Here is an 18,895-nt window from a genome sequence, read left to right as displayed (position 1 = left end):
CTTGCTGTTCACCGCCCCTATTCTCCTCATCGTATAATCTCTGATAGAATTCTCTAAAAACATGTAAAATCTCTTTAGCTACAGTATATTCTTCACCCCCTTCCACTATCTTTGAGATTACATTTTTGGACCTCTCTTGTCTTAAACGGAGAGCAAGAGCTCTACCGGCATGTTCGCCTGTTTCATAACGGTTGGTTCTAGTAGCCTGATATTCCCCTAACGCCTTTTGAGTGATCCATTTCTTTAATTCTGCCTTAATAGCAGATAGGGCATTATAACTATTGCTTCCATCCCCGCCTGATGCTATAATCTTGACATGCTCTTCTTCAATATTTGATAGTCTCTCCAACAGTTTGGTTTTCTCCAACCTATCTCCCTTTTTCAGTTTTACTGAGAAACCAATGGTCTCGCCTCTCAAAGCCGCTTTAAAGGATTTCCATACTATATTACGAGAGGCGCTATATTTATTAGCATCAAAAAAAGCAGCCGACCAGTTCAGTATATGGGCTACAAATCTTGGATCTGCCAATAGTCTCCTCTCAAAGGTCCAGGAGGATTTTGATCGTTCACCACCAACCCTTTTATACAGGATTACCAAGGGGTTGTGATCCGACAGCACCCTCGGTAGCCTGGTGACCTTTGTTATTTATTGAATATATAGTACATATGCACAGATATGAATATGTACAATATTATATTAATTAGAGAAAAAATAAGGTTTAGCAGTGTAGAAAAAACATATCTAATGCTTAACTCTGGTTAATTATATGCATATGCATACACACACCAAGATATATTATCCATTATGGGTTCTTTAGACTTCATAGGTGGGGAGAGGGGCGTGCTTGGTCTAGACTGAGACTAGTGTGGATGTCAGGATCGGTGTCAGGAGGACTGTCAATGGAGTAGATGTCAAGTGATAGTGGGGTGCATAGGGATTTTTTTAAAAATCACATTGAGTGGACGTCACCTAGGTTGTCAGCTGGCACCATCCGAGGCAGGTATGCTTAGGGTTAAGTTGATAGACAGGAAATGGGGAACATTGGAAGAGCTAATTGCAGTGGGGCTCCTCCATTATTATCTTGTTGTTGCACAGCCTCCTTCGCTGTATTTCTAAATAATTTGCCTGACAGGGAAATTAGAATAGAGGTTAAAGACGGGAATTTGGACTTGGTTAATTCAAGCAGTACTTCTTTGCCTGTAAATTATTACACGTGCCTAATATTCACTGTCTTCCTTTTATTCTTCATAGCAGAGCACCAAAGAAGTGGAGGCCGTTAAAGAATGAATCCTCTGTCATCAACACATTCGAAGGCCTTCCCTGTGGTGCTAGTAAGTTATGTATAGTATAATTACTAATTTTCTCTACTTGGTTTTATTTAACAATCTCACCTGCAATAATATGCAGCATGGCCTTCAGTTAAAATCTATTTTCCTTTCTTTGCATTTTCCTAACTTTTTCCTATATTACTCTTTATCCATTTTATGGTCAATACATGCTGGACCACTGTTTGTATCACTTTTTATAGTCCCATCTATATCTGCAACCTACTTCCTCCTGTGTTCTTTGCTTTTTCCTTCTTTGCCCACTTTTTTCTTACAGTGGAATCATCAACCTCCCCATTATCCCTCTTACATTTCTCCTCTCCATTTCCTTCTCCTACCTTTATCCATTATTTGCTTTTGTTTTTTTTTTTAAGGTATTCCTAAATCCTGTTCCTAATCTTGTTTGTTTTATCCCTCGTCTATGTTCCTGTCTCGGGCCTTCTTGTGCTTGCCTAGTGCCAGTCTCAAACCCGACATGTACGATTAATTCTCCTTCAAGTTCTTCCTAAATTTCATTCTGAAATTTCATCTTTTACACCGGACAATCTTCTACCTCCCATTAACTACCCAAACTAACCAAGGCCAAACCGGCATTAGCCCTGGCCTAAACCACTAGCCTTATATAATATGTAAACGCTCCCTAATCCAAAAATAATAACCGTTGTACTGGTAATGAATTAAGGATGAGGGGGTGGTGTGAGCAGCGGGACTCGTCCGGGACTCTGGAGTACGGGAATCGTAGGGTCCCTCAAATGTTTGTTATGTACCAATAATTGTTAAAAACTCATGCAGCTCTAAAGGGTTAGCTCAATTAATGTTGTATGATATAGCTAACTTAAGTGTGCAGCAAAAATTAAAATCAACAACGTTTTGATAGCAATGTTTATAACTTTGCATTATGGTCATTCTTTTAGCTATACATTAAGTGTCTGGTGATAGAAAGTGTCATCCCATAAAACGCATATATTTATAGTTTTATATTTTACTTTTTGTTCCATTGGAGCACAAGAAAATATGCAGCTGATTGTGGTGAATTAATTAATACAATGTACTGCGTAAAGTAATTATTTGAACAACATGCAAGTCAAAGGTCTAAATGAATCACATGAAAATTCAAGTGGAGAGTTAGCAGTGCTGTGTGTCTGACTGACTATACAAATGTGGTTGCAAGGGGCTCTACAATTTATGTTCTTTTTTCTTCTTTCCGCACTAGATCTTGCTGCTGCCATCGAAGGCCCAGTCTCAAGCTCCACCACTACCTCAGACCCTAGCAATTGCCTCGCCAACCTGTCCATCACTATGCAAGATGAACACCTGACCTGATTCAAAACTTTCACTCATCACAGCGCCGACGACATCAGGACCATTGTGGAGTGAGGAGAAATAACATTCCTCATCCTGCACAAATCTAGACCAGTATACCCGGACAGCTGCATATACTTTCACCAGCCTACAAGACCCCTACACTCAGCCTCACTCCCATTCGAAAATACCCCTCACATTGACAAAAGCAAAGCAGGAGATTTCTCATTTTTATACATCACACCCAAAGCATGGGGTGACCTCTCACACAATATCAAAGCCTCAATTCACTCCTTAAGTCCTGCAAGAAGCTGAGGACCTGGCTCTTCAAATAAATGTACAAGAACCACAGCCGACACCCCAGCTCAACCACATGAATACCATCATGGGTGAAAAGGGCATCTTCTTTGTCCTTGGTTATGTGAAATCTGTGGTGAAGTCTAGGGTTTGTCTTGATTAAATGCTAACAAGGGTCAGGGTTCAAGATCATTTTTAAGATATATATACCTCAGTAAAACCCTGGGACGGGTTAACTTTGCTGGTGGGCTTTTAAATTAAGGGTAAGATTATATGTACTTTAATTTTGCACCTTATGTTACAGATTACCGTGGACCATTGTGGAATGCATTTTAACTGTGATAGATTGTGTCGATATATTGGAAAATTTTGATGTATTGATAACTTTTATGGTTTTATATCGAATAAAGGTGGACTGACTGAATAGGGCACTCTATAAATCAACACCAAATAACCTTCAAGGACCATAGATGCAAGCAGGAGGTAACAGCTTAGCGGGAGGTGATCATGGTAGCATATCAATAGATGGTGATAATGGAGGAGGAGGAAGATGTGGTAGCATCAACACCAGCATAAACACCATTTCCGTCTCCTAGTGCCCGGCGGGTGGAACCAAGGGCAACGCACCGTCAGCCAAGCCACTGCAGGTGGCTGAAACAAACATTTGACACAGCAGCCACAACCACTCTCCTCTCAGTCATAGAGGACCTCCTCTGAAAGATACTAAAAGGGGTACAGAACTTAAAGGAGGAGTAGTGGAATCTTTGAAGGGGTAGTTTAGCAGGGAGAGGGGTAAGGTTATTTTGTGTGGTGTGGTGGGAACAGTTGAAAAAGTGGTAGTGTAGTTTTGTATAGTTTAGTTTTGTGGGTTTTGAGGGCTATATGGAGAGGGGTGGGTCTGTTGTGGGTGGCAGCAATTGGGAAAGGAATAAAGTAGTGTGGTGTACTTTTGTTTTGTGGATTTTTGAGTGATTTATGGAGATGCGGTCGGTTGCAGGTAAAGTGTTTTTTTTTGTAAAATGTAATTTCCACTCAGGTTTTGAATTAATTTCTTATTATCATTATTATGGTTAGTTATAGTTACATCATTAGTTGTAATTTTTAATGTAACACCCATAAACTAGACTGCTCCTCCTACCTACTGTCAGAGCAGATGGTGAGCCCCAAACCTGACCCCTCACAAAGGAGTTGTCCAACTATCTATCTGAACTACCTTCTCTCTAGTCTACTCTCTGCTTGACTAGACCTTACTTGCCATCAGGCTAACCCAAATGTAGGCCTCCGGTCCACCCTCCTGAAATCAGTGTTGTAAAACAGATAGTGCATTATTGTTGCCTCTCCCTTTCATGACTTTATATCACCTGAGAGCACCCACTATCCCATCCGTCCGTAGTAGCTTAGTAATATCTATACACTGCTGTTACCTTCCACACTTAGGTAGCCTTCACCAAAAAGGAGTGGTATTATTTACAAAAATTAATGGAATATAGATAATGTGTTTATATTGTACATACTACACAGTAATTTCCAACCCCAAACCTAACCACTTCCTCCAGTATGGAGCTGAAATGTATTGTCTGACATTTCCATAAAGACTTGCAGTTGATGGAGGGAGTTTTCCACAGAAACTCACTACTGCTGGCACTAACAAGTCGAAACAGGGAAGACATGACAGACAAAACAAGGTTCCTGTTATTCAGAAAGGAGCAGCAGAACCAGCAAAGACCTATTCTCGTTTTGCAACATGAAACAAAAAGTAAAAGCAGAGTGAATGGGAAATCGAAGACAAAGACCAGCATAAATCAGCACAGTGTAAAGGGGGAGTCACTTACTAAAGTAAGTGTAATGAACATTTCAGTCACAGAAGCAGGTTATCTTCAATAGAATCAGCACATAGATTAATTGGGCATAGATTGTGGAAAAAGTGCACACTACTTATCCTTACCTACCATTATTATATTGTAATCCTGCATTATGAAGCCTTCTTCTGGCCTTTATTAGTCAGTCAGTCAGTTTGCTATCAAAAGCCACTAGTATGTGTTTCTAGAAATGAAGCACCCCTTTTCAGTCAACAGGGGTAGACCTCTTTGAGTCCTCTTGTTTCCTACAAAAGAAAGGCACTGGTCTTTCTTCCACATGTTATTATCAAGACTTGCAAAATGTATTTGTTCCAAAGAGAGATAAACCAGATTAAAATGAAAATAAAAATAATTTCAGTTAGTCTAGTCTTGTCTAGTAAGTTTCAGACAAACTAAAAGATGCTGGTGTGTAATTACCAAAATGCTAATCAAATAACACTCCAGAATTTGCCCTGAATCAAATGATCAAATGATCAGGAAATGGTCTGAAGTTGTCTAGTGCTGACTTAAATACCACTGATTGTTCACAGCAAAGTCTAGATCTGATGCTAGGATTGAATAAGGTTCCTTTCTTTGTCACCACTCACAAACCAGTCACCAGGCCACATAGCTGCATCGTCTTTGATTGTTTTTTTGTACATACTGGTTCACTTATGTTTAGTTACTTTAATAACACACCAAGCGTAAAAAGAAAACTTCTTTCTGTTTTTCTTTTTCACATGCTGCCCATGCCTGTTGAGTTATTGTTTCTTTTTAAATTTGTAAAGTAAAATTCATCTTGAAATGTAGTCAGTCAGTAAGTCAGTAAAATACTTTATTCGATTTCATTAAAATCATAAAAAGATATAAAAACATTTATGTACATATAAAACATATATTACACTAACATTATAATCAGTACATTGGGTTATAATCAATACATTGTGTCTAAAAATAAGCTACGTGAAGTGTGCAATTAATAAAAACTTCTTACAATGCACTCAGTGATGCTTTACGTGATCTAATTCTAGACGCTGCCACTAGATAATTTGCCATGCAAAATATGATACGAGTGTTGCACAGTGACTGGAGGTAAAGTAGTGCTGGCCTCACTTGAAGGAAGCCTGACTCCCATAAAATTGGCAACAAGTATTTTTTCCATATCTCTAAAAATAAGCCGCAAAACATGACAACATGCATGGCATCTTGGTTTGAAAAATTATCACCGATGCAAGTTGAGGCTAATTCTGGTTTGACCCATGACTGATAACTACCCAAGTAAAAATGAATCAAATTGAATCTGAACTTGTCAGTATAAACCTGTGGAATGGCCTGGTAACAATACTGAGGTAAGGCTCAAGCGAGGTGGAATTAAGTAACAGATAATGTGATCTAACTGTAGTTTTCAGCAAATCCCTTTCCTCGCGGCCTAGTCTTGCCCTCATCATAAAATGCTTTTTAGTCAAGTCTACATCCTCTTTCCTAATGCATGATGGAGATGTGAAAAGTTCAGGATGACACAATAGTTCAAAAGACGTCCTCAAATAATCTAGCCATGGAACTTTTTTAGAATGATCTAGGGACATAACATCATTCATTATTGCATGGTTGAGAGTTAATTCCTTATTGAGCCAAGCCTTTAGCCAGAATATTAGGGGGGCCAAATTGAGCTTGTCGGTAACATGAACCAGACCCACCTCCGCATGGATTGAAAAGGATGGGGTGGACTGGGGGACGGACAAAAAGGAGTGTAGGAACCTGTTTTCCGCCCGTTGAATTGATTCGAGATGTACATAGCCCCAAAGGGGTGAACCATACATTGCTAATAGAATGCATTTGGTGTTAAAGACCTTCAGCAGGGCCTCCATTGGTCTAGCCCCCAATATTTTTGAGAAACCTAAGAGGGCCGCAGAGGACCTGGCGACAGATAGACTTTTTGCCCTAACCTGGGGGCCCCACGAGCCCCTCTCGTCGAAGAGCACCCCCAGGTAGGGGAAAACTGACACTCTAGAAACCACTTCGCCCTTGCATTTGAAGGCTTTTAATTTACCCCTATTTCTGTGGTATCCGACCACCATCGTGTGTGATTTATTCGCGTTTACCTTTGAGTCCAGTTGATCCATGAAAACTCCGAACACATCCAACAGATGCTGGAGACCGATACCAGTTCGGGCTATGAGGACTGCATCGTCCGCGTATAGGAGAGCAGGGATCTTTACCACTCCTACACGCGGAACGTCCCCAGCCTGTTAATGTAAATAGTGAAGAGGAGGGAGGCCAGAATACAGCCCTGCCGCACCCCTCGTGTAGATTTAAAATGATTCGTGCACCTTCCCTCATTAGTGACTCTGACTGTGACGAACAGCTCCTGATGGAGAGAAGCCATGAACTTAACCAGTACCCCATCAATCCCGATCTTTAGAAGGATGGCCCACAGTTTAGCCCTGTTCACCAAGTCGAAAGCTGAGGAGAGGTCCATGAATGCCAAAAATAATGATCCCTCCTTAGCTATCGTGTATTTAGAGATTAGCAGGTGCAAGTTGGAGCACTGCTCCAAAGTGCCTCTCTTCGCTCTTGAAATGTAGTCAATAAATTAATCAATCAATCAAGATTTATAAAGCGCAGCTTATCACCCAATAGAGTATGCAGGAGCTTGAAGGCCCCAGAGACTAATTCGAACAGCCAGGTCAGGAGGGCCATCCGGAATTCTGGAAGTGAGGTGATGGTCTGGAGGTGCTTAGGGAAGCGGTTCCAGGACTTTGTAGTGATCTGGGAGAAGGGGCATTTTTTTCGGTAGAGGTGGGGAGTATTTGCAAGTGAAAGGGAAGTGTAACGTATTCTTCTCAATGGTTGGTGGAAGTTCAGGCAGTGGTTAATGTATTTGGGTGCCTGGTTGTGTAGAGCTTTGTGTGCGTGGGTTAGCAGCTATGAACTGGCATCTCTTCATTATTTCAAGCCAGTTGATTTTCCTGAGGTGGGGTGTGATGTGAGTTCATTGGGGATGTCTGAGGATGAGTCTGTCTGCAGCGGTCTCTATGGTCTAAAGTCTTTGTAGAAGGTTTGCAGTGATTACTACATAGAGGGTATTGCCGTAGTCCAGTCAGCTGGTGATGATGGCATTGGTCAAGGTGCATTTTGTGTGAACGAGTAGCCACCTGAAGATCTTATGTAGCATGTGCAGAGTGAGGAAACAGGTGAAGGAGATAGCATTGATCTGTGATTTCATGGTGAGCTTGTTGTTAATGATGATTCTGAGGTTTCTGGTGTGGTTGAAGGGAGTGGGTGCGGGGCCTAAGTCTGATAGCCTCAGGAGTCATCCCATGTGTTGCTGCTGTTGCCAAAGATCAGTAGTTACGTTTTGTCTGATTTCAGCTGCAGGCAGTTGTTCTTCATCCAGTCAGCGGTGTTTGAAATGTTGGTTCTGGTGGTGGTAGGGTCATTGGTGAGTGAGAGTATAAGTTGGGTGTCATCTGGTTAGGAAATTATGTTGAGACCGTGGATCTTAAAATTTAGGGAGCTGTTCTAGAGGATGATCACTTACCATATTTGCTATGCCTCAAAAACTTCCCTCATACGAGGTTGTGTATTCTGGACCCATATCATTTATCGAAAAGTTTGAGGTGGGAGGCTGGTCCTTCTGAATGTGTCAACAGCCACAGCTGCTTTAAACACGAACTCTGAAGATACACTGGCTATATAACATGCTAGATACTTTATTTTCAGACCATTGAGTTCTGTCCACTGTCCTTCTTTACCATGCCAATAGGTGACTGGTTCTTGATCTATGTAGACCCGTGTTGGGTCATCCAAATAGTCTTATACAGCTTCTAAATATTCACTGTTAGTGACAATTGTTGCTGTTGTTGCTCTATTGCAGAGACACTTGATTTAAGTCCTGCCATCTCCACAAACTAACCCATTTCAGATGTTGGAAGTGAAGCTATTGGTGGTGTAGAGGTTAGTATCAGATGATCATGTTAATAATTTGGAGTGTTGCTGCTGCAGTTGTGACATGCTTCTGGGATCTGGGCAAATACCACATTCCCTAGGGAGTTAAAGGCATCACTTCAGTTCTGCTGTGGCCATGAATGTGCTATTGTTCATCTATCATGTCATAGGTTTCCTGGTGATCCAAAGCTTGTAACAGATATTCACTGTTGAAAAAGAAATAATAGTGGGCAGTGCTTTCATGTACTGTGAATCCAATATTGTGGCACAGATGTACTCATCAGAGGACAAAATCTCTTTTTGCAGCTTTTGATTTGTGTTCTCAGAAAGAATTAAGTTGTTGATGAAAGCAGCTGTCTCTTCATTGAAACCTTTTGCAAATGCTCCAGCAGCATGTGTAACAAACGATTTGCTTGGCTCAGTGTACTGTCCTTTTGCTAACTTGCACTGTCAAAATCTCAATAGGAACTAGCATTTTGATCGGGCACTCCACTAATCTCCACTTCTCAACCTCTGCCATCGTGACTTTGGAAGTTGCATCTCTTCCCCTTTATAGTAAGAAGTTATTGATAGACCTGTACTGCTCGAACAGGCATTGCAGCATATAGAAGGTGGTGTTCCAACTGGGTTGAACCTGCTGTATGAGGGCATTTACAGTGACTCTATATGCATGGTGAATTATTCTCAACTGCTTTCAGACTTTGAAAGAACAACTGAAAGAATGATATTCCTGCATAAGGTGACCAGTATGTTGCAAACTACTACTTCTGTTTCTAGGAAGTCCAGCACAATCAGGTTGATGCAATGTGCTAAACACAGAAATCCATCAGCATGGGTTTGACAATATTACTACCTTGTCATTGGTAACATATCTATTGCTGAGATGTCTTGGTTGAAACTATTTGTAGACTTTGGTATTAATTTCTTCCAAGATGTTATTAGTTGTATTTGATTTTTCCATGGAGAACACTCCAACTGTTGTATTCCGATGAAAATCTCGACAAGCATCCTCAATGGTAAAACCAGTATCTAGTCTTTGCTTAGCTCCCATGAAGGATACCCACTGATCCACATGCCTTTTATGAGGTAGATGGACTGAAGTGCACTCTTCTTCAGTGTTTTGCCACCCAACTGTAGCAAAGGATGATTCAGCACTGGCAGAGCAACAGTGGAAAAATAGGTCTGACTTGCAACCTTACATTTTAGATGGAAGGCCTCCAGAAATTTCAGAAACCCTCTCCTTCCACTAAATGTAAAGGCAGGTCAGTCACTAACATTTTGATCAGCTTCCCATTGTATAAATGAATGCCTATAGCAATAATATAAATTATGATTCAATTAAGGAAAGCAGTAGTTGGTGTCACTTGCAGGCCCATGGGGCCCTTATGAGAGGACGAGAAGGCAGGAAAAGTAATACATTAATAAATAATGGGTGTCCTTTCAGGGCCCATAGGGCACCTATAAGAAACAAATGAAGGAGGCAACAATAAATAAAGGTATTTGTTGTTTGCTGGGCATACGGTTTGATAAAGTAGCATGGATGATTTGCAAATATGACACTGGTGCCTATATGTATATTCTGTTTCAAAATATTTAGATTAAATCTGGTATGTGAGGAAAAGCGCTAATAATTAAGATTCTATGTGCTAGTCAGTAATCACTCTGCCTAATCTATTTTAGAATGGAAAGTCCCCAAAGAGTGGTTTTACTATACAACGTTGTTATTCTTCTTGATAGATTTATGACTTATGCATACAAGATCCACACTCAAGGTACGAGGAACTTCCTGTTGTCAGCTACGAATTGGGCGATAACAAGCCCTTACTTAAGTTGGGTGTACTCTCAATTGCAACTGGGACTTTTCTGTCTGCCTTTCTTGTTTAACCCCAGAAAAGAATTCTGGAATACACTAAATCTTGGACACAGTAATCACTGTTGCCCTACACTCTGCAAATATCACTGGAGTATTAGAACCCATTCTGGATCAGAAATACAACTGGAGCTGAGGTTGGGTTCCCTACAATGTCTTCCCACAATTATCACTATTCAGCAGTCCTTGTGGATTTGTTATTTTAAAACCATGTTTTTTTCTTCCCTTGTACCTTTTCTCCATATAAAATCCATACACAGAGATTAGAGGTACTTCTTAGATTATAAATATACTTTTTCTTGATCTGAGTCAACATTGAAGGGGGGCCATGTTTCTTAAATCACTTTATAAAAGTCACTGCTAAATGTTCGGAGATTGGATGTCACTGAATAAGTCACCAGAAACTGGCTTATTTTCTTTTTCTGACTATTTCTGTTTGGAATAGCGATCATCTTTTAACTGCACAAGTCTGTATAGAGACAGCAATGGTGATATGTTTTAGTGAAACAGCATGGGTTTCCACAGGCTCCAGGGCTATACTTGAGCCACTCTTTGCGATAAACATACTGCCACAAAGGGTAACGGACATCTGAAGTTAGTGATGGATATCTTTTACTCCTTGTTTGATTCTTAGCCCTGAAGAAGTCACTGCACACAACAGTTAAGCGTGGCGAAACACATGTTGGCAAAGGATCTTAAGATTAAACTGAAGTGACTGTTTCAACAGAGGAATAAGATTGTCAATGATACATAATATATATTGTTGGCGTGTGCAAGGGTCTGTTGTTTTAGTTTATCAGTGGTTATCCACACATTGGGAAGGAGGGTGGCTCTCTTCACCCTTATTGACCGCAATCATAATTGTACACTAGTATATACTCACTGTGTATTTTTCAGGAGCAAATCTGTAAATCGATTGGGATGCACTCCCGTATTCTTACTTAATCCATTTTAATCTTCCATTTCTCTCATGATTGCGTGCAGATTGCAACGGCGCTCTGCCCACTTTGGCGCCAAGATACGGTAACGTGATTCAAATGGGGGGCGAGTTCTCACCCCCTTCCAATTGCACAGCATGCGTGAAGCCCAATTGGCTTTCTATAATATTGCGACAGTTTAAACCTTGATACTCAAATTTAATCCATTTTCTCTCCATTAAGTTTCCCATTTATTTATATCAACATTGTTGTTTGTCCACACGCGGTCAGAGATATGCCATATTTTCAGATTTCTAATGCTCAATCAGTGTCCATCCAGACCTTCTCAAAGAACACGAATAGAAGCAATCATCGTATGAAGCAGCGTTTATTCAATAAAAAGCCCAATGCATTTCGGGCGACTCGCGCCCTTCGTCAGGGAATCGCTAAAAAACAAACAATATACCAATTACTCTCCCTTATATTAAACATTGTGTCATACCATAGTGAATACTCATCTAACATTCAGTGATCGTTAATTCTTATGCTATGTAAAAGTAATTATTTCACATGTTGCTTCATCACACGTTGCTGTTTGTTTAACTAGCAACGTGTGATGAAGCAACATGTGAAATAATTACTTTTACATAGCATAAGAATTAACGATCACTGAATGTTAGATGAGTATTCACTATGGTATGACACAATATTTAATATAAGGGAGAGTAATTGGTATATTGTTTGTTTTTTAGCGATTCCCTGACGAAGGGCGCGAGTCGCCCGAAATGCATTGGGCTTTTTATTGAATAAACGCTGCTTCATACGATGATTGCTTCTATTCGTGTTCTTTGAGAAGGTCTGGATGGACACTGATTGAGCATTAGAAATCTGAAAATATGGCATATCTCTGACCGCGTGTGGACAAACAACAATGTTGATATAAATAAATGGGAAACTTAATGGAGAGAAAATGGATTAAATTTGAGTATCAAGGTTTAAACTGTCGCAATATTATAGAAAGCCAATTGGGCTTCACGCATGCTGTGCAATTGGAAGGGGGTGAGAACTCGCCCCCTATTTTTCAGGAGCACCATTACCCTACACAATCGACTGACCAAGAAGTCTCACTATTTTAGAATGGAACGTGATATCTTTTAGATCCAATTTTATCCTGTGATGTTGTGTTGAGATGAATATGTATATTATTAACATTCATTTTAGTATGTTTGTTTATGACAGACACACGAACATACACACACACTGGATTCTAAAAAATAGTGATTGTCAGATGCCACATGGCCACAGAAAAGGAGTCATGGAGAACAAACACAAAATGTCCACCTATGACACATACAGATACTGGCTCCACAAATGGTAGTCTCCACATGGCCAGCAAAGAAGGTACAGTGAAAAACAATGAAAATGTGTCTGCCCTACCTTGGTTAGAGCTCATTCTCCTCCCTTCCATCAACAAAAGGTTGAAGGATTGCAGAGAAATTAGTGCACAAATGTACACCCAAATTGTGACAAGATAAAAAATATAAAAACAGCAAAGCAAACTTGAAACAGTGCAAAAACATTTTAAATAAACTTTCAAATACCTCAACCCCCAATCACTACCAACTCAAGGGAAAAATAACCCAACAAAAAAAGTTTAGCGGTTGATACGAAAACAATAAATCAACCATTTTCCACACACACTCTCGCTCACACACACACATACACACACACACATAGACATGTATCCACATGCACACACAGGCACAGAAAATTGTGTGAAAACACCTGGGGAAGAACAAAGCAAAATGTCTGGGTGCATGGACTTGGACTCCTGGGGGCACCCTAATGGTAAGGCTGTGCATTTGGATAGGATGTGCATCAGAACGTGGGGACTGGGCCCACTCATATTATCAGAACATGTTGGCCCAATTTGTGGCAAATATACAGTCACCATCTGGACCCCTAAATCGGTACCAGATGGTGTCTGCAACCTCAGAACGTAACCACTCTAATTCCCTTATAGAAATAATGGAAACAGATCTACCCTTTTATTATTACCTTGGGCATGCCCAAAGGTAGGCACAAGAAATACGCAAATTGGCATTTCAAACATTTATTGAAGCAATTGGATTCTTGTGTAAAATACAAGAGCCACAATTATTAGTAGAAGGAAACAAAGCATTATTACCAGCATTACAAGAATGGTAAAAAAGATGATTAATAAACCATTATAATTATTGCAGTGATTATATGAATTTTAAGATAATATATCATAATGATACTTGTACCTAGCATTACCTATCATATAGAACATAGTGTGAATGCATTCTGCCGGATTGCTTGGAGCAGCCTAAAGTCCTATTTACCTGTGCATGATGTGTCAGGAAGCCACCCTGGTTTACAACAGCCCACCATCCTTTGCAGGATAGTGATGAGTTGTAAGACTGGAAGTCAGTTCTAGTCGAGCGTCCAGGATAATCCATGGAAGTGCTCCTCTGGTTAGCCAAAGCTCAGAAGCAGGTTATATAATATAACAGGTTCTATTCACACTGTGCCTTAGGTCCATTGCTAGTGTCATTGTATTTCCAATTCAGGGCTCTCTCCTAATGGACTACAAAATGCAAGTATAGCATGCTCAGTGTAATTCATCCTTGAACAGACTGTACCGTGTCATGATAAAATGCTTACGAAGAAAAGTGTGTTGCAAGCAGAACACCTTCTGAGCACGTTATCATGTACTTGCAAGGCATAAAAAGTCACTGCCTAAAAAGATGTCAAGTTGAAATGTGAACTTTCAAAATGGAAGCTTTTGTGCACGGGCCCTAATAAATCTCACAACACCCCGACTCTAGCCACCAACACACATGAAAATAGATGAAATACGTAAATATGGCATAAATACGAGGCCATCCACAATTCCTTGAGAAAATAGGAATATCCCTTGCACAGAAGCAGTGCAAAAGTGAAAATACATTAAAAAATACCCGCAAGGTCTACAGAACAAGAGTACCCAAAATGTAGAAAACAAAACAGCATGAAGATAAATTTAAATACAATTATCGAAACACATGGAAAATAAAAAAAATATTATGAGCCACAGTCCTCCCTCATCATAAAATATCAATTTCCCCTTATTTGCACACTCCCTAACTTAAATTCCAGACCATCAACAATAAACAAATGAAACATGACCAAGTGGTTCACAAAGCAGAGAGAGGAGTCTTGATACTGTCTGTACAGTACCCTAATGGCACATCCTCTCTTTAAACCAAATAAATAAATAATGCATTTAGCGCTTAAAATTTACCCTAAAGGTGCACTCTGGTAAAAAAGTTAACCCAAAATGACCTTTTGAGCTATTGTTCAACAGCCTACGTTACAATAATGCTGCTCAAGTGCAAGTTAATTGCGTAGTTGCTATACATAGGTTACCTGAACCAACATGTTGATGTATTACCTGTAATTTTCATGCAATTTTCATAATGCAAATTTTTAGAGATTATGCTAAATTACGCTGCCATTGCGTAAATTACACCCAGGCCCAGTTGCACCCAACACAGGTAAGAAGGTCAGGTTTGCTGTGCTCTGAGCTTTTTGCTGCACTGAGAAAGGGTTCAGCTGGACCTTGTGGCAAAGGTATCTGGCCTTCTAAAGCCTGCCTTGCTGCAGTTGCAGCTTTGCACTGCTAAAGGATTTTGAAAACCAAAAAGTTACTAATCTACTTCAGTGGCAAAGCAATCAAGGTGGCTACAAAATCCAGCTATGTCCTGCTCAGAACTTTGGTGCTTGTAAGGAAATGTCACTTTTGCATGTTCACCCCCACGCCCCCTACCCCACTTGTTGAACTGATACTGCTAGTGCATGGACTTCATAAATTTTGGGATGATGCTATCCAGCACCCTGTGTATGGGTTCAGAAATCTCTGAACATGCAGAACTCACTAATCCCTCATTGGCATATTTAGTTTACTCTGTGTACCCAGGACTGTAAACGAAATGTCACCAGTGGACTCCAGCTCATCTTGTGCCATCCCTAAAGTGAAAGGTACAAACTTGACTGTTGGCCTGTCACCGCAGCTTATCTGTACACTTTATAAACCATAATTTAAACCTGGCAAATAAACTTGTTTCCAGACCTAAACCTTCCCATTTAATACACATATGTCACCCTAAGTTGGGCCCTAAGTGCCCATAGAGTGGAGTACATGGCATTTAAAAAGTAAGGCATGTGTAGTTACATTTTACATGTACTGGCAATAACATATCTCCAAAGTAGATTTTCACTGTGGCACGGCTTGCACACTTAGTTAGATTCTAACATGTTATTATGCTTTACCTCAGCTGGCATATGTCTTCCTAAAGACTCTATCAGTCCTTTCATAGATAATTCCTAAATGTCATCAGGCAGCCTGCTGGGAGGTGTTTGTTGCTTCTTAGAAAGAGGATAAAGGGTCTTATCTGGGTAGAAAGGTGACCTGCTCCTGATTGGATGGTCAGGGGATGTAGCCGCCAACTGTACAAGCTGCAGAGGGCATCCCCTGTAACAGGCAGATGTAACTCACACCTAGGCCTGTCCCTGTCTTCATCCAAGTAAATAGTGTGGCACCAATCACAGTGGGGGTCGGGGGGGGTAACATGTCCAGTAAATGCTTTTGCAGGGGAAGGGGTTCTTCATTTCAACAGACACACCTCATGGAGGTGCCCACAGCTCTTGCCAAGTAAATACATAGTTTACCATTGTGGATGTTGGAAGAGCATATCACCGTGGGTTTAGTTAGGGCCAAACCCCAAGAAAATAAAGTCAAAGTGGGTGGGGTTGCCCCGGAGAACCTTTTCCCTAAGGGTTAGGGAGTTACCCCCACCCACAGGCTACAGCCAGTCATAAAAGTGTCACTTCTGGTCACCTTCTGCAGAATACCTATGACCTATGGAAGGCAGAGGAAGGACTGCACCTACTGAACCCTGGACTTCAGAAAAAGGACTGCACCTACTGTAACATGTACTCAGGAATGAAGAGTGATTTCCAAGGGCTACTTGGCTAGCCTCCTGTTAAGCTCCAAGAAGACAAAAGTTGCAAGATGCCCACAATTGTGCTGATTCCAGCTGCCCAGTTCCAAAACCATTTTACCAGGATGCTGTTGGTGGGTACTGGGAGATTGAGCCCATAACCACCATGTGGTGCCAAAAAGATCCTAGACTAGCGAAGACTGGATTCTCTCCTCAACAAGAACTATAAAATTGGACACTTAACAATGTTTTCCAAACTTTTAACAAAAAGAACCAAAGAGTACCACCAGACCACCACCAAACCGCAGTCACCAACATTGCATTATCGGTTGGATTCAACTTGCTGGTTTGCCCTTCTTAAAGTAGTTTCTCTTAAAAAAAATGTGTCTAAGTTTGAAAGTAGAAATCTTCATCAGGAGAAGATACAAATAGTATCCATCCCTGAGAGTGAATGGAATCCATCTAGTCCACAGCCTGCTGCCATGCCTGCTAAGGAGTTTCAACTACCATTCCAGAGACTAAGTCAGATGGTAAATTCTTCTTCCAGACCAAACCTGGTCCCCCTCTCTGACCTTTGCTCCATCTCAGATACTCATGGTTGGCACTTTGTACTTTTTGGTGCTAGAAACATCTAAAGCTTTAAATAATCATATCTCCAGGACCCTACATCAGATGTTTGCCGTTTTGGTGTCTATTTGCTCATTAAACTTTACTCTACTTTCATAACTTGGAGTGGGATATTTTCTGTATTGTGTTTTCTACTTTCTTACTGTTTTGGTACTGAAAAATGCTTTACAAATGTCTCCTAAGTTTAGTTTGTCTGATCTGTGCTAAGCTACCAATAAATGTTTGAGATTTAAATTTGAGATTTACCAGGATCTGGTTATAAATAGCGCCAATATTACTTGTAGAGGTATACCGTCCATCTCAACTGTAATGAACTTTCTCACATTAGTGCTCAGAGGTGGGATCCAGAACTTGTGTTCAGCAGTACTACTCTAATAAGCTAGAAAATGAATTTTCTACATTATTTTTTACTCCAATTTCTGTCCTTCTTAACAATCTGAAGGGAATATGGAGTTGGAGCTAGCCAGCTTGCCCACCTTTAAAGTGGCTCAACAGAAAATCCTGTACAAGGACAAGAACCAGAAATCAGATCTCATTGTCTAGAAAGAAATGTTTGAATTAGTCATCAAAGCTTGGGAAGAGGCTTGCTTGGCCCAGGCACCTCTGACATAGAGGAAACTCCAGGGGAGGAGAGAGAGGCTACTCCAGGGATTGGTGAGGAGGAGCTGGAGGACTACTTGTCCCAAGACACTCTGTTGAGCACTTCTCCGGCCTATAAATGAATGGAGCTTAGCCAGCACCACTAGTTCAAAGATTGTCCTTCAACAAATGGGGTAAGAGGCCCTGCTGGCCCTCAAAGCCCTGGAAGAGTAGAAGCTGGTTCTTGCAAAGAGGAAACTGGCCTTGGAGGAAAATGGAAAAGAAGGCCAAGCTGAGAGTGAAGTCCTGCAACAATAGTGGTAGAAAAAGTGTGGCAGCATCTGTGAAGGGAGGGGGTGGGCGTCATACAGCACTCACTTGCTCCAATGAATTGTGCCTAACATACTGGTGGAGCATGACATAAACAAAAGATTTATCTCCTGTGAAAGAGCAATAAACATGAAGAAGATGGGCACCAAATACTGGGGATCCTTGTTGTGGGAGTTGTTTTCAGTAGCTGGGAGGAATAGGCTCCTGCCCTAGAGGAAGGGGTTAGCAGAGCCCTATCAGCACATGAAGGATGCCCTTGCAGAGATGTTTGGTCAGACCCCGGAAAACCATAAGGAGAAGTTCAGTGATACCCAAAAAGATGCACAGGAGTCCCAGGTATATTTCGTAGATGTTTCAGTAAGGTACTAGAAGGCGGGTTGAAGGGAAACTGAGCTGTCAAACAGCACAGTTTGAGTAACTGTTCTTCAGAGTAGCTATACCTGCAACTAAATAGAAGCTGTCTAGCCGCAGATAGCTAGGTAAGATAACTAATTAATGGATGCACATCCATGTATCCAAAATGTCCCAGGGGAGTGACGATAAGAAAGGAGGGTTGCCCCCCCCCCGGGAAAGAGGAAAGCAGGAAAGTCAACTAGAAGTTCTCAAAAGAGCCCCAAATATCTTCCCCCAAGAGGGGGAACCCTATGGCCGGTCCAAATCCAAAGGAAGAATGTACCAGGGAAAACATTTTGACCCCATGAGTTCCAGGGTGTGCCGCAACTCTCAACAGCCATGGAGCAAAAAGGGAAACTCTGTTTGTTTTAAGAGGCCCCCCACTAGTAGGTATTCCAAAGGGATTGCCAGTGTAGGGATTGAGGTGGTGTTATACTAGGGAAAAACAAGTGATAAACTGAA

The sequence above is a fragment of the Lissotriton vulgaris genome, chromosome 6, assembly GCF_964263255.1.
Source record: "Lissotriton vulgaris chromosome 6, aLisVul1.2, whole genome shotgun sequence".
Lineage (NCBI taxonomy): Eukaryota > Metazoa > Chordata > Amphibia > Caudata > Salamandridae > Lissotriton > Lissotriton vulgaris.
This window is presented reverse-complemented; position numbering follows the sequence as displayed.